Below are 15,253 nucleotides of genomic sequence, written 5' to 3'. Positions count from 1 at the left end.
GCTGCCAATTCAAAACAAAAGAACACCAATGTTTCCAGCGTCAGCCACAGTCGCAAGCACTCACTGTCTGAAAGCACCTTCAATCCCGCCTACAAAGCACTGATTGGTCAATGGTTACTTTATCTGGCAGTAATGGCTGTCAATGGGCACAACCCCAGACCAACTCGAATCACTTGACAAATCTGAGATGTGGGCAGTGATAAAAAGGTCTGGAACCAGGGTAAACATTTTTTATCTGCGGCTGTATCAATTTGCAGAATCATGTTAAGTGTTATGTAGAGCAGTTGTTCTTAACATTTTCGAGTCGCGACCCCCCAGAATAATTAGGTTGGTGTTCATGACTCTTGACTCATGACACTTTTTGACCCTCACAATCACACTCAATAAAATCCATTATCAGGCAAATTATATCACCTGTACAGGTGTTAGTGTAAAACACATTATCCAGTCTAAAATGGTTGGTAGATGGTAATTATATCAAAAAGGTGTGGAACAAAAAATAAGAGGTACTCTCTCTAAGGTCATATAAAACACTACACCCGACTTGTTTTCACATATGTTGGACACAGAGTAATGCACTGTCAACTAAATAGAGAGTTGTAAGCTACCGGAAATTATGGAGGCATTAGTATCTTGGCAAGTGAATTTACCTTAGCCATAGAAATATTTTAAATAGGATCCTCAAATGCCAAAGGGTTTCCAGTGTTTCCTCTGTGTTGATTTGTGCCGCCACGGTATCAGAAATAGGGCAGACGCACAACAGGGTTTCCGGTATGTACACTGTGCACCGCCGCTCCTTCAGCTGTTTATGAAAAGTCATAAAGTCGTAATTACACAACTCTGCAGAGCCGTCTGCTCTACTGAACTCAAGCGAACTGTCATCCGCGCTCTCTCCCCTTTAGGGCAGCAACTGGAACAGTGATAGGACGTCATCACTCGCGAAGTCATGGCAACCAAATAAACAACAGGGTAGTACTACTTATCACTCAATCTTAGGCAAAGTGACAAACAGCGACGAAATCCGCACTCACGCGGGTCCTGTGAAATATGACAGCTACAGTTTATTGGAAAATAGCATTGTGGACACTGAATTTGATGAATTTACTGTTTATCAGACCCCAGATGAGACAAGAAGCTAACGTTAGCGAACGCTGTGGTCCCTCTGCCTCTGACTCCCCGCTGCAGGAGACGCTGTATTCCTCCGACGCGCTGTATTAACGTTACGGTTTTAAAACAGTTTTCCAGGTTAGTGGGGGTGCATACCACTCAAAACCAACATGAAAAACGTAGCTAGTAATGTTCACTCAGCATTTTGTTTTGTTGTTAAACTATGTGTAAAATGAGCGATGACTTTAAATCACCGGTTTCAGGTAAAGGCACCCTACGGTACCGTCTATTTGCTGGATGGTCTCAAGGTAACGATCGGTGGCTAACATTAGCAGATAAGCCTGTTGACAGCGACGTTATTCATTGTTCATATTTTGGCACAATGTTTCTGACCGTAGTAGTGGTCATAGTGACTGAAAGTGTGATGTGAGATGCTAAAAGGAAACACACTGTTTTCAGGTAACGTTACTTTTTGACGTTCAACACCCCTCAATTGTATCTGTTTATGCACAGAATCCCTTTTTTATATCTACATTGGCATCAAAAAAAACAACTTTGGTGGCAATGAACTTTATTTGAACTGTAGCCCTAAAGTGACAATCTGAACATAAACTGAACTATACGTTAGTCAGTATCTGTGAAAATGAATCTGAGGTCAGTACAAAAATAAAATTCAAAGAACCAAGTTATTTATTTATGTTATCAAGTGACACTTTATTGTGCTACTGGCAGATTAATGGCATGAGCCTGTACAGCAACGTTTGCTTTATTTTGCATTGATTAGGTCTCTTACTCAATACATGCGACATCACATCCCCAGTAAAACCCCCCAGGATGCTGTCACAGGATGAATAATTACTTGAAAGGATACTTGACAAAAAGTCTCTCTTGATGATGGAAGAAAATATGTTTTAGCTTTCGTATCATTTTGTAACATTGTTGATCTTTCACTGTTAAGATTATTTGATGTATTGTGGGGTGTATTTCATGAAAATACTTAAACTGAACAAGATCAAACCCACTTTTACTCTCTCATTTTGTCTTTCACCAATATAACCTGACACTGTCCAAGATATAGCAACAGCACAAATATTTCAAATGTGTTTTTCTTTTAAAGGTGAAAGATAAATTACTGTTTGCACCTCCATTCTGTGTTCCACACTCAGCATTTCATATGGCTTCAAGACTCACAAGCTGTCTAAAAAAGCTACAGTTGGTATAGATCATTTTTACGGTCATCATAATACCAGTAACTGCAGGCTAGTAACAGCGATGTCTGCATCCATTTCGTCACCCTCCCCAGAGCTATCAGGTTTTTACTAGATCCCCATAAACCTCAGGCAAGAATTCCACCTCGAGTTTGATTAGTTGTATTGGAAATTAAAATAAAACAACCTGCTCATATCGTTAATAAAAACAGTATCAATATAGTTACCACTTAAATTATTTAAAAATGAAAAAAAAAAAGATAATTTACAAGAGGTACTGCAATAATTAGCTACATCATGCTTCATTGCTTTCCGTTCCACTGTGCCATGTCCTCCCCTCTAACCTCGCCAGTACAATTTGGGACTGCTGAATGGGCACAGTAGTTGGCATGGAGCTGTAAGCTGCTCTTATCATGTTAAGCACAATGACAGGGATTGGTACAAGATAACTGCTTTAATGATTCTGGGTTTGTGCCCCTGGGCTGCAATCACCCTGACTAACCCTTGTTTACCCATGTTTAGCCCCAGGGCTGCAATTGTTTGAGCCTCCATTTTGAGACCATTTCATTTTTTGTTTTTGCATTGGTGTGTGTGCAGCACTGTAAATATCAAACTAAATATTTAACGCAGGCAACCCTACCTTAGAGGTAAACTTACTAGTATGCAACGATAATCCTACAAACATTTGTTGTAAAGATTGAAAACCTTCAAGAGGAGGGTACAGTAGCCCATCAGAGCCTCAATTCTAACATTCATTGGTTATTTTTTATAATACTGATTTGACAAAGAGATGTCAAAAGCAATGCTATTTTTTTATCTGCTCTACTGGTCGACAGATTCAAAGAAGCTGTATGTGAAAAGAACAGTGTGTTCTGCTGGCCCATTTTAAAAAGCCACCCACGGATTCGACCACTATCAATACACCCGCAGCTGAGTTTGTATATAACTACCATCTTTAAGGTCCTATGACATCCTGCTTTTTGGATGCTTTTATATAGGCCTTAGTGGTCCCCTAATACTGTATCTGAAGTCTCTTTCTCGAAATTCAGCCTTGGTGCAGAATTACAGCCACTAGAGCCAGTCCCACAATGAGCTTTACTTAGGATGTGCCATTTCTGTGTCTGTAGCTTTAAATGCTATTGAGGAGGAGAAAGGGGGGGCAAGGTGGAGGATGGGGGTGTGGCCTTGACCAAATGCCATGCTTCGCTTGTTTTCAAGCCATGATGTCTCTTTCTTTTTCATGGGCGGGCCAAATTCTCTGGGAGAAAGGGGAGGTAACCTTTCCCCCTATGACGTCATATAGGGAAGATTCCAGATCGGCCCATCTGAGCTTTCATTTTCTCAAAGGCAGAGCAGGATACCCAGAGCTTGGTTTACACCTATCACCATTTCTAGCCACTGGGGGACCATAGGCAGCTAGAGGAACTCACATTAATGTTAAAAAACCTCATGAAGTGAAATTTCCATGCCATGGGACCTTTAAGAGGGAATGTGACATAGTGCAAGGATGCCAAAAGCTCTTTCAATCATTTCACAGTTCCCACAGTGACCAAAGTGCCTTTCTTCTTTACAAATTAGGTATACATAAACAAGAAGTGGAAGGCACAAAGAGTCAGGTTATCATCTTTGACTATCATCTTGGTTTACACATTCATTTCAATACATACTTTTTCAGAATAACTTTTCTTTTAAGCTAAGGTAATGTCTGGCAATACTTGACGTGTGTCTTTTCAGAGCACTAAGAATATTCATAGCAGGTCGGCCTCTAGCTCACCCAGTAAGAGCGTGCGCCCCATGTAGGCTGAGTCATTTGAAGCGGCCCGGATTCGAATCCGACCTGCGGCCCTTTGCTGCGTGTCATCCCCTCTCTTTCTCTCCCCCTTTCCTGTCTATCCACTGTCACTATCAAATAACAACACGGTCTCACGGCAGTTTGTGTAATTGTCACGTTACTTTTAATCTATTGATTTGTGTACAACAACACGTTTATCTCGTTATTTTCGTGGTGGCCAGCACGAAATGGGAACCATCTATTCAGAGGTTGGGTTTAGGAAAAAAACAATGGGGAAAGGACGCCTCACACGCCGGGAGACAGATGCGGTGGACAAGCGACAATAACGGGATGGCGGAGGTTGGGTTTAGGAAAAATACAACGGGGAAAGAACGCCTCACATGCCGGGAGGCGGCCGCTGGGGACGAGCGACAATAACGGGACGGTTGTGATTAGGAAGACAACGGGGAAACAAAACGCCACAAGCGGGACGCGATCCCCGGTCTCCCGGGTGAAAGTCCTGTATTGTTTGACCCATCCATCACCCCGACCAACCTCCCTATGCGAATTTTCGGCTTTTCATACTACTCCCTACCGTATTCGTGCTGTGATCACGAAATATGCTTCCCATTGAAATACATTACTTTACATTTTCATGCTGGCCACCACGAAAAAAAAACGAGAACAACATCCTCGTGAACACGTATCAATAGATTAAATAACGTGACCATTTCACGAACTGCCGTGAGACTGGGTTGCAAATAAAGGGAAAAGCCCCAAAAAATAATCTTTAAAAAAAAAAATAAAGAATATTAGCCAACACGTGGTTACCAAAATCTAAACAAGCCATGCATGAAACCCTGCTGTTTTTTCCCTGAGGAACAAATTTATTCATGCTAATAGAGACACAAAGTATTAGCTCACCATACTGAAACAGAGGCAAAGAACATGTCTGCTTCCTGCCAGGAGAGCGGATAGGTGCCTACACAGATTCAGTCTGAAACACAAAAAGAGAAGAGAACATGCAATGTGAATGACTTATGTTATTCCACAAGACAGACACATCAGTAATTAGGAATGTCAGCATGCAGGAAGCTTGAGTGATCCACTCATTGTACTCTACCTCACATTGGATAAATGCCTAAAATGTAAATCCTAGACTTTATATAAATCCCACCCATGCTTCTCTGTATATTAAAAGGGACAGAGAACATTATTAACACAGTACCATATCACATAAGCTAGCACATTTTGATTTTGCTATATTATGGGTTAAAATCCTGTAAACTATGATTCAATACTTCTGAACAGGCTGTTATATAGACCCATGAAACATGAAATACTGTAGCTCCAACTTTATTAGGAATATATTTTACTCCAAAGTGTATTCCTAATATTGAGTAACACAATCCCCAACCCAGTTATTCTTCTGATTTGTGATTTCTATATCAAAATATTTTTTTACTAGAAATAGGTGAATGAAAATGGCCTTCAACTGGAGTTAGGGTTGGGTGATATGATAAGAAAATTGAGATTTGTCTCTCGGTATATATTTTGCTGTAACATTGGTAAAAAGTGTAATACATTTAATAGTTGCATTAAACCATTGCTGACAATGTTATAGATGAATGAGCAGGAATGCTTAATTGCAATGTTGTATCAATGTGATGATATACCTAGATTTGTCAGGTATTTAATTCACTGGATTAGCAAGAAAAAGATTATATGAAAGGACATACCTTTAAAAAAAAAAAATCTTATCCATATTGCCCAACCCGTTTGAAATTATGTCATCAATCCACTTCATGAAAGAGGCGAGTCTCATGGATAATTTGTAAACATTCAGTGTACACGTGTACCCAGACTGGCTTTGCCAGTTGTTTTCCCCATAGGCTGACTAGCAGCAGCACTGGGTGGCTTCTACTGCTGTCAACCTGAAATACTTGAAACACTAGAAATATGCCTCTGTGCAGTGGCACACAACTTCCCTCTGTCAATTTCAATGTTAACACAATTTATGCTCACTGTGGAATGTTTACCTTTTGTTGGGGAAAAACAGTTTTAAAAATCTACCAATGATGCAGCTATTGGTTTGTGTGCTGTTTTCTAAATACTTAACATTCAAATTATTAAAGGTGCAATATGTAATACTGACAGCTAGTGTTTAAAATAGTTACTGCAGTACAAATTCCAAAATACTGGAGAGAGTCGTCTCCCCCACCCCCTCCTCCCCAGACTCGAAGTTCAAAGAGGTTGCCAGGCTGAGACCGCAGCATCCACAACAATGTTGCTTGACGCTTGTCTCACATAGCCAGACATTACTTCACACCACAGCGGAGTAGCTAACGTCAGATGCTGGCTATATTGACAGTCATAAAAGCCCACGCTCAAAGCGGAGCTCTGTACCCAACTGACATACACACTTTTTCGGCTTAGAATTACGGTAGGAAACGCTAAAAACACAACAACCTCGCTGTCCTCTCCACCCGACGGACAGGCACACTTCCTCACCTTAGAATTACGGTAGGAACTGCTAAAAACACAACAACCTTGCCGTCCTCTCCACCCGATGGACAGGCACACTTCCTCGGCTTAGAATTAGCTACGGTAGGAACCGCTAAAAATAACACTACCTTACCGTCATCGCCACCCGACTGAACATACTTTATTGGCTTAGAATTACGGCAACAATCGCTAAACACACTGCAAACTCACAGTCCTCTCTTCCCGATTTACAGCCCCCCTCTCTTGGCTTAAAATAACTCACCGTTGTCGGCTACGGCCGCTGAACAGGCTACACGTTGTTAACAGCCGTGGCCCGCTTGCCTGGTCCTCCATTAACGTTAGCTAGCAGTTAGCAGGGTTAGCAATTCATTTGTTCGTTTGTTTGCTGCTTTCATGGCTGTCCTAACGTTACAGCTGTAGCGTGCTGGGTTTACGTTTTTTTTCTGGCAACTCGGTCTGGCTGTCAAACTGGGCAGTTGATAACAACATAAATTCCATCACGGAACGGAAATTTCAAAAGGAGAAAATACTGGCATTAGCATTATTGTCAGAAAAGATAGTATTTCAACTTAGCATGTTTCCTTAATATCTGATGATGCATTGGGGTCATTTTTGGATTTATTACAGTAAATATATAACATATTGGACCTTTAACCTTTATATTTTTTACTATTATGTCTATCATATTTGGTGAGATTGTGTTTGAAGTGAAGGGAAAAATAACAAGTGCAGGAAAAACCTCAATCTGCCATTCACTGCATCTCTGCTATTCTAACAGCAATGTTTTTGAAATAATGAGATCTCTGGCATGGTTTACCCTGCAAGGTATGAGCCAGCAGAAATGAGGATGACAGCAACCATAAGAGTTTTTTACATGTGACTCTTAATGATTGCATCCAGGCTTACTATTGGCTGTAGTCTTCACATCCATTATCCTGTCTGTTTAAATCACAGACTTGTGACAAATTATTTAGGTGGAATATAGAGAGGCTTTGGGTGGAGTAAGGGTGATATGACGAAAAAGAGCGGGGGTGAGACAACGCTGGGATAAAATCTGGAGTATGGCAAGGTCAGCAGAACACTCACTATGAAATGAAACGCTGCCAAACACACACAAGCACAAAAAACACAAAGAGGAAAACACACACAAACAGACACACTTACACTTAGTAACCCACTGCACATATTAGCTCCTTCCTGAAGACTGCTGAGAACTGCTGAATTACCGATGGGCTCACACATGGCTATATGTGCCTGTACACCTACAAACATACTCACTCTAGCTCTTTCTTTTGTGTCATTACATTGGTCTCTGGTCATTTTGATGTGAATACCATTATATTAAGCCTTTCATATGGGTGCAAGCTGCACTGACAACTGGCACTCATGTGGGCTGCTAGTTAATACTCTCCTGCCTTTGTTTGAGTTACCTCAGGTGATAACATGTCTGTTGGGGTCATAAACGAACTTGTCGTGGTTGGGGAATTAACAACAACAAATTCTCATGAGTGGGTTTGTATGATATACAAAAACATATGCACAACAATTCGTATGATATCCTACGAAATTACGGCGAGTGCCGGGCAGTCATGTGACGACCAGTCACATAACAGTTAAGTTTAGCGGTCTGTACAGTTAAATTTAGCCAAAAAAAGGTTACTGTTAGCCGACTACAGAGCACTGTGAGGCCCCAGTCATTTAAGCAGCTGTTACAGTTAAGTTTAGCCGACAAAATGTGGCGACAACGACACCAAAACGATTAGTTAAGATTAGAAAAAAAGAAAAAAAAACACAGATCCCCTTAAGTAGTACTCCCTTTTCCTGTGTAAAAGATTAGAAAAAAATTACAAAAAAAACACAGATCCCCTTAAGGAGCACTCCCATTTCCTGGGTAAAAGTGTTATGGCGTTTTTCCATTACATAGTACCTGCTTGACTCGCCATTATGAAAAAAAGTACCTGGTACTATCTAAAAGGTACTTTTTTTAGTATCACCTCCGTCGAGGTTCCAAGCGAGCTGAGGCGATACCAAAAGGTGACGTGAAAACCTGCCTGGTCAGAGAGAATCGTCACTAATCACTGCGTCATCATTGCTAGCGACAGACAGGGGTGTCCTGAACAAACCCACCATTTTGAAATAGTTTAGCCAACAATGTTTTTTTTTTACTGCCCCCAGCTTCTTTTGAAACAAAATGTGTCTACTGGCTGTGGCAACAGCCACATACCGATAATCAAAAACAACACAACGACCAGCTACGCTTGCCTCACGCATGAAGCGGTACAAAATCTGGAATGGAAAATGGCGGACAGGGCACTGCGGCCGAGTCGAGCCGAGCCGAGCAGAGCTGGTACTAGCAGTGGGTAAGCGGCATTATATTTTCCCATTAACATCTTCCAAAGACGAACTCCGCCCCTCTGTTTGAAAGCCCTGTGTTTTTTGACACCCCCATCCTCCCCGACTTCCTTCCTACGCAGCACTTCACGCTCTTACATCATCAGCAGTCATTGTGCTGCATTTAGTAATAAATACGCGGAATGCATATGAATTCCAGTGCACCACTGTTCAGCTATTTGTACGAATGTTTCATGAGAACAGCCTGATCAGTGTTACTGACTATGAAATGCTTTCCCTTTGGCTAAACAAACAAAGTTTGGCTCTGTACATTTCTCACAATAACACACATCTCATACATAAAAGCTTGAGTCTAAATAAAAAACAGGTCTCAAAAAAAAGGTTGACCTCCTTTACACAATCACCAAAACATGTGTCTGTACACAGAAGCTAGATTAATGCTAAACCTAACGTACTGCTACACTGGCATATTTTCATTTCTTCTGGCAACCAAATACGCTGTCATAATTCAGCTAAATCACACTTTCCGCTGCACATCATTCTATCCCTCCCACTTGCAACTGCCATTTTTGTGAATATCACTTTTTTTTGTTGCTGTCTTACTGATCAAATGGTAAATGATGTTGTATGTTGTGCTTCCCCCTCCAGGATGTGCAACAGGGCCTCACATACTAAAAAACTGATAGACAGCAGATATTATGTCATAAAGGTTTTCATCAAAACAGTTTAATGTATGTACAGTACATGTCTGTCCAAACTATTTCAGCATCTTGCTGCATTGAACCACTGTGAAGTTAAAATAATTATTTGTCAATTATTACATTTCAACTTTACTTTTGACTGCACCCTGTTACACCGTTGGGTTTGAGGCTCACATGTCACACATTATGCTAACATTCTTGCTTTCTTCCCTTTAGCAAGACTACAAAGGGTGTGATATGCTACACACACTCACGACCCTCATGTTACTTTTTCATTGATGCCATTTCAGGTCCTCTCTTTTATTGTGTAGTAAACACAATTTGAAAAAATGTTCCTATTGTACACTGCAGTCATACCCCGGAAGGAATATTTTAAACTGCACTCTAAAAGGTTATTTACTGTTTCAATATCATCCATATATTCCATTAAAACACATCCTTTAGTCCTCTAATAAAATTGCAATGAGAGACAAAAACAATGTTCTTGCTTGGCTGCATGTTGAACTAGTTGGCAGTCTTAAAACATTCATGCTTATTCATAATAAAGGACTCCGTACAGACAGTATGTGAGAATGGCGGAAACATTTCAACATCACATGGGTATTTACCCACTATTAACAGAGTGCCTTTTGTAATCCTTGCAAAGGCCTCCCTTAACTACCGAAGTGCTTTTTGTGATTGTGCATTATTTTGTGCCAATATGGAGTTCTGCACAACATTCTGATGTTGTTGCAGCATTTTAATCAATCTTTGCTTTCCAACTCCACATCAAGAGATATTAAAAGTGCTAGGAAAAATATTGATTTAAAAATATATATTTTATGTCTCCTGATTGCATTCATCATCCTAATTTCTCAGGATTTCCCTGAAGGTAACTGGCGCTAAATAATTAATGAGCCTGAAAGCTGTTTGGCTCTGTGAGGGAGTGCCTGCACCTCTCTTGGGAAACAAAAATCACCAGCAGCTTTGAAACCAGCGGAAGCAGGCCAACCTCGGTTAGAATTAGTATTGTGTTCCGTTATGCCAAACATTTGGTACTGAGACAATGCAATACAGTTTCATTACAATTGCGGAGCCTCGCAGGCAGAGACATCAAAGTCCCGGTTTGTCTCGGCCTCAGTTTACCAAGACAATGAAGAGATGGAGATATAGTTAAGACTAATTTCAAAGAAAACTACTGACAGTTTCATTATGAACATGTAAGGAGATGAAATAATGAAATACTACAGTCTGCACCTCGAGCTAGAAAACTCGGTGTGGATGTCCAACCTAAAATGGAAGCCATGTTTTTTATCTTCTAAAATGATTAAATTATTTGCAAACATGAACAGCTCTACGACAAAGCTACAAAGACGAGAACCCAAACGTGCTAAAGCAAGTTCATCAATAGTGTATAATGACTGATTTGTGACACAAGATATTTCTTTACATCCAGATTTATGTACTTGCAGATGTTCAATTACAAGACTTGTCCTAAAAACAACTGGTACAAGGTGGTCTTATTATCAATCATGTAGCTGCGAGCTGTGTGTCTTCATGTCGTAGCTTGTGTGTTGCAAACTTTGGCAACAACGTCCTCATGTTCAGAAAACTAGACTCGACTGATAACTTTTTTTTTTTAAAGCAGAGGTTCACATTAAAACAGGTTGCAATAGTTGGCCTCATAATTTCTAAGGCATCATGCACTGAAAAAAATTAATCTTCAACCCTGATTGAGATAATAGTTGTTCAATAAAATATCTGGAGCAGTCTTGTAAACAGTGTCACATTTCCCTCTGGGACCTTTGCAGCATTCTTTTGGGGGGCTTTAAATCTCAAGAATCAGTATGTAGGCCACAGTACAAAGGCTTCAGAACACAAAGAACACAGGATTCAGTCAAGGTTTTTAAATGCCACAGCAGAGACAGAGAGTGAGAGAACTGCACCCTGCTGAAGGAAAATGGTTATATCCAGTAAAACTCTGATACAGTGGTAGCATTTAAGTGTCCCACCCTAGAATGAGAATGACACACCTTTGACACGGTTGCAGCGCATTTGCATGATGTTCCGCAACATAGCATGAGTTATCAGCTACTGGTAAGGACCTTTAAAGAGGACTGATATTTTGCATTTGGACTCATTTTATTTATCAGATAATGCTTTTTATTATTTTGAAATATGCACAGGAGGGTATTAGAATATAATTATAGTTTTTGTCTTTCTGTTTGTGTGCTATTTCCATGACTTGTAGCATTGTGTTAACCATGTTCTAATAGTTAGATCTGTAAAAGATAGATTATTGTACCAGCATCGATACTGCTTTGGGACTCCTGACTGCATACAAATAGAGTAGTATGGAGGTGCCACTTTGCAACTCCTGGGGTAGAGAACAGCATGTTGGATTTTATGAGGTTGGAGGATGGACTCTATAAAATACAGACATAGTCTCCATGACGTCACCCATAGGTTTCTGAAGAGCCAAAATGAAGCTTAAATTTGGAGGCTCCTGGTGGCTAGGGCTGTTGCAATGTTGGCAGTGCTTGACCTCGGCTAGGCACAAGATGGACAAAAAGGTGGATTGTGGAGAGTTAAGGGTACGCACACATACAGAGAGGAAATTGGTTTGAAAATATATATGGAATAAAAGATCATGGTCAATCATTTCCTTAGATATGAAATTGGTACATATTTAAAATGTTAAATAGTTAATTCTGATTTCCTTTATTATAAGTCAAAGGGAAAATGATAACCATTTTCCACAATTTACAACTATAAGTTGGGGTGTTGTCTTCTACTTCAGTGGTTATATCCATGATTATTTGTACATAGTAATGTGCTACCAACTGAAGCAAGTAGTTGAGAATATTGTAATGTTTGCATTTAATATCAATTTCTTATCCTCCATGATTGGATGTACTGCAGAAGATGATCATTCAGCTTATGTATTATCCAAGTAAATGTCTGAAAAGAGGCTGTGTTGAAATGGCAATAGTGCCATTGCAACATTAATACACAACAGATCTGCATAACCACCGAAGCATAAAGTCTAATCAAAATCATCATACGCTGTGACAAACACTGTAAATGATTATATTTCCCATTTGCTTTTGTGAAGATCTTTCATTGTAATGAGATCTGTTGGACTTTATCTCAAAGAAAAACTATATTGTCCCGAAAAATGCATCACATGCATAATCTACATAGTATATTACTTATGAAAATGCCTGTGAAACAGTCCAAACTTCCAAACAAATTCCATTATACTTTCATTTAGACTTAATTCAGTTATGTATCAAACAAAATAATAAGGTACATATTCTCAATGTAAGGGAAACAGACAAGACATATCTAAAATCTTCACACTATTAATATATAAAAAGGTCTGTGTTTCACTGCCTATATTTTTTTTTCCTTGTCTGACAAAGTTTATATGATTGCCTTATCCATCCATTTAAACATTTGTCTGTACTGTATGTCTAAAAAACGGAGCCTGAATGTTTATTGCAACTAGAGTCCCAATGAGACAAGATATATTATGTAATAGTTAAGCACATTTGTGCTCCTGGTGATTTCCTCCATTGTCACCATCATGTCTGCCCTTGCATGACTATTCTGTCTTGTACCAAGTACTATCTTAACCATGGCAGTGACATCTGTTTGCTAGTCTTACATAACAATTCTCTTATTTAAGGTACCCTGTGGAGTTGCTGGCCAGTAGTAGCGCTATGGAGCAATATTTTATTAGTGGGATGAACATGTATGTATGTGAGCATGTGGGCTACACGATACACATTCCTGCCACGGGTTTGATGCTGTTCCAATGATCGACAGTCTGTGGCTGTAAGGAAAAAGAGAGTGATAGCAAGCAAATGTGGGTTTCTTTTAAACAACCTAGCTATGCAAGCATAGGGAATTCATCACATAAATACAGTGTGAGAATATAGGTTGCGCTCAGTGGTATTCACTGGTTAAAATGTTGATGGACAGCTTAACAGCCTACTTTCTGGCGATCCAAGACTGCACTTCATTGGAACCACGCTCAAGATTCTCAAATAATTCAATACTTCAACTGTGTTCCTTCTGAGAATAAAGGTAACACTGTTACAAAGTAATTGCTCACAGCTCAAAGCACTTGATAAGTGTTATATGAACTTGCCATAGAGTTCCCAGATTGTTTTACATAGCAAGTTGATTTGTTTTTCAGTGCATTGCTCAAAGTAACTGCCATGAATCTTTAGCATATCACTTTAACCTCACTGTCATTTAATTTCAAATATGTTTTCAATTTACATTTCTACAGTTCCTGTAGTTTAACTATTTAGTATGCTGCTTTATGTGAAAAGATGGTGAACAATAGTGAATTGCCTTGGTTCTGAATTCTGATTTACTTTTTACCCTGTTGAGCATCAGATGGCTTTTAGATTGGGCAGGGAAATTGCTCTGAACAATAACAGTCAACTGCATTTTCCATAAACATAAATTATGATGACAATGTTTCTCAATTATACCTTTGTTCCTGCTCATAGCAGAGGGCAGAAACAAATAATAAACACATAAATGTTCCGCCTCGCACCTTCTCATTGGATTTATTTAGAGAAATTTAACATAATTATATAATTTTATTGCACTTTTCAGCAATTCTCATACATTTTGCTTGACATGAGTGGCAATGCTGTGGGTACTTGTATAACTGGGTTGGATGCTAGACAGCAGTTGGAAATTGAATAAGAGATCACACTTTGAATATGCATGCACTTATTTTGAGGTTGCAAACACAGCCACTATAGTCATTGTTCCTGGTAATGTGGTATATGATGAAGTATGTTAGCACTTTTGTGTGAGTGTTTCTTTCCCACTGCTGCCATGAAGTAACGTCTTCAAAAACATGGTGTAGGGGGCAACCCCATAGTCGAGTAGGGCGCATACCACATGGGTGCAAATGCCCTGAGCAGCGAGTCCCCGGTTCAGCTCAATCAATTTGATTTGTCACATGAAATTGTACAAGGTGCAATTCCAGTTAAATGTAATCCCATCAGTTCCTTCAACTTGTGCATGATTCATCATAACGCAGAATGTGGCCGCTAGATCGGCACACAGAAAAAGAGTTACCCGGTTGAATGGCGCCAGCAGTCCAGGATCCAAGCACGTCTCAGCGGAAGAACACCACAGTCCCCCTGACTCTCGCTGGAAGCCAGACAGGCACGGAGGCCACCCAGCTCACGCCAGTTTAATGCCTGCACATTGGCTAGCAGGATGCCCAGTAGAGAAGATCGCAGTCAGTGTTCAATTGCTCAACATTTGCGTCAGTGCCTACTCTGATTTAGAGATGGAAATGGACGCAGAGATGGTCTTGCTTGTCCACATAGTCGGGATTGTAGCCTTAGGTCCTAGCTGATAGCCATCTTCACATTTTCCTCTGTTTTACTCTGATGTTTACATTTGAAAACCTTGAAATCTTGACCGGCCAGGCTAGCGGAGTCCTCAAGAGCCTGGTGAGTTGATTTCCCTACCCTGATGAGCGACTTGTAGTCATAAGATTGCTGCAGCAATTGGTCTTGCTAGCTGGAATTCATCTTACTACACCTACACCTTTTCCTCTGTGTTTACGCCAATGTTTACATTTGAAAACC

General features: G+C 40.1%; 1 protein-coding gene across 2 annotated transcripts in view; it reads right to left on the bottom strand.

The window, feature by feature from the left end:
- Positions 1 to 15,253, bottom strand: part of lingo2 (leucine rich repeat and Ig domain containing 2) — a 248,052-nt gene that overhangs the window by 195,537 nt on the left and 37,262 nt on the right. For both annotated transcript variants that reach the window (XR_004105613.2, XM_031303352.2), the window contains exon 2: positions 5,011 to 5,083. The gene's annotated coding sequence lies outside the window, so the exon portion shown is untranslated. The remainder of the gene's footprint in view (positions 1 to 5,010; positions 5,084 to 15,253) is intronic.

This window comes from Sander lucioperca, chromosome 1 (genome assembly GCF_008315115.2).
Source record: "Sander lucioperca isolate FBNREF2018 chromosome 1, SLUC_FBN_1.2, whole genome shotgun sequence".
NCBI lineage: Eukaryota > Metazoa > Chordata > Actinopteri > Perciformes > Percidae > Sander > Sander lucioperca.
The sequence above is the reverse complement of the archived record's forward strand: the minus strand, read 5'-3'. Positions and strand labels throughout refer to the sequence as shown.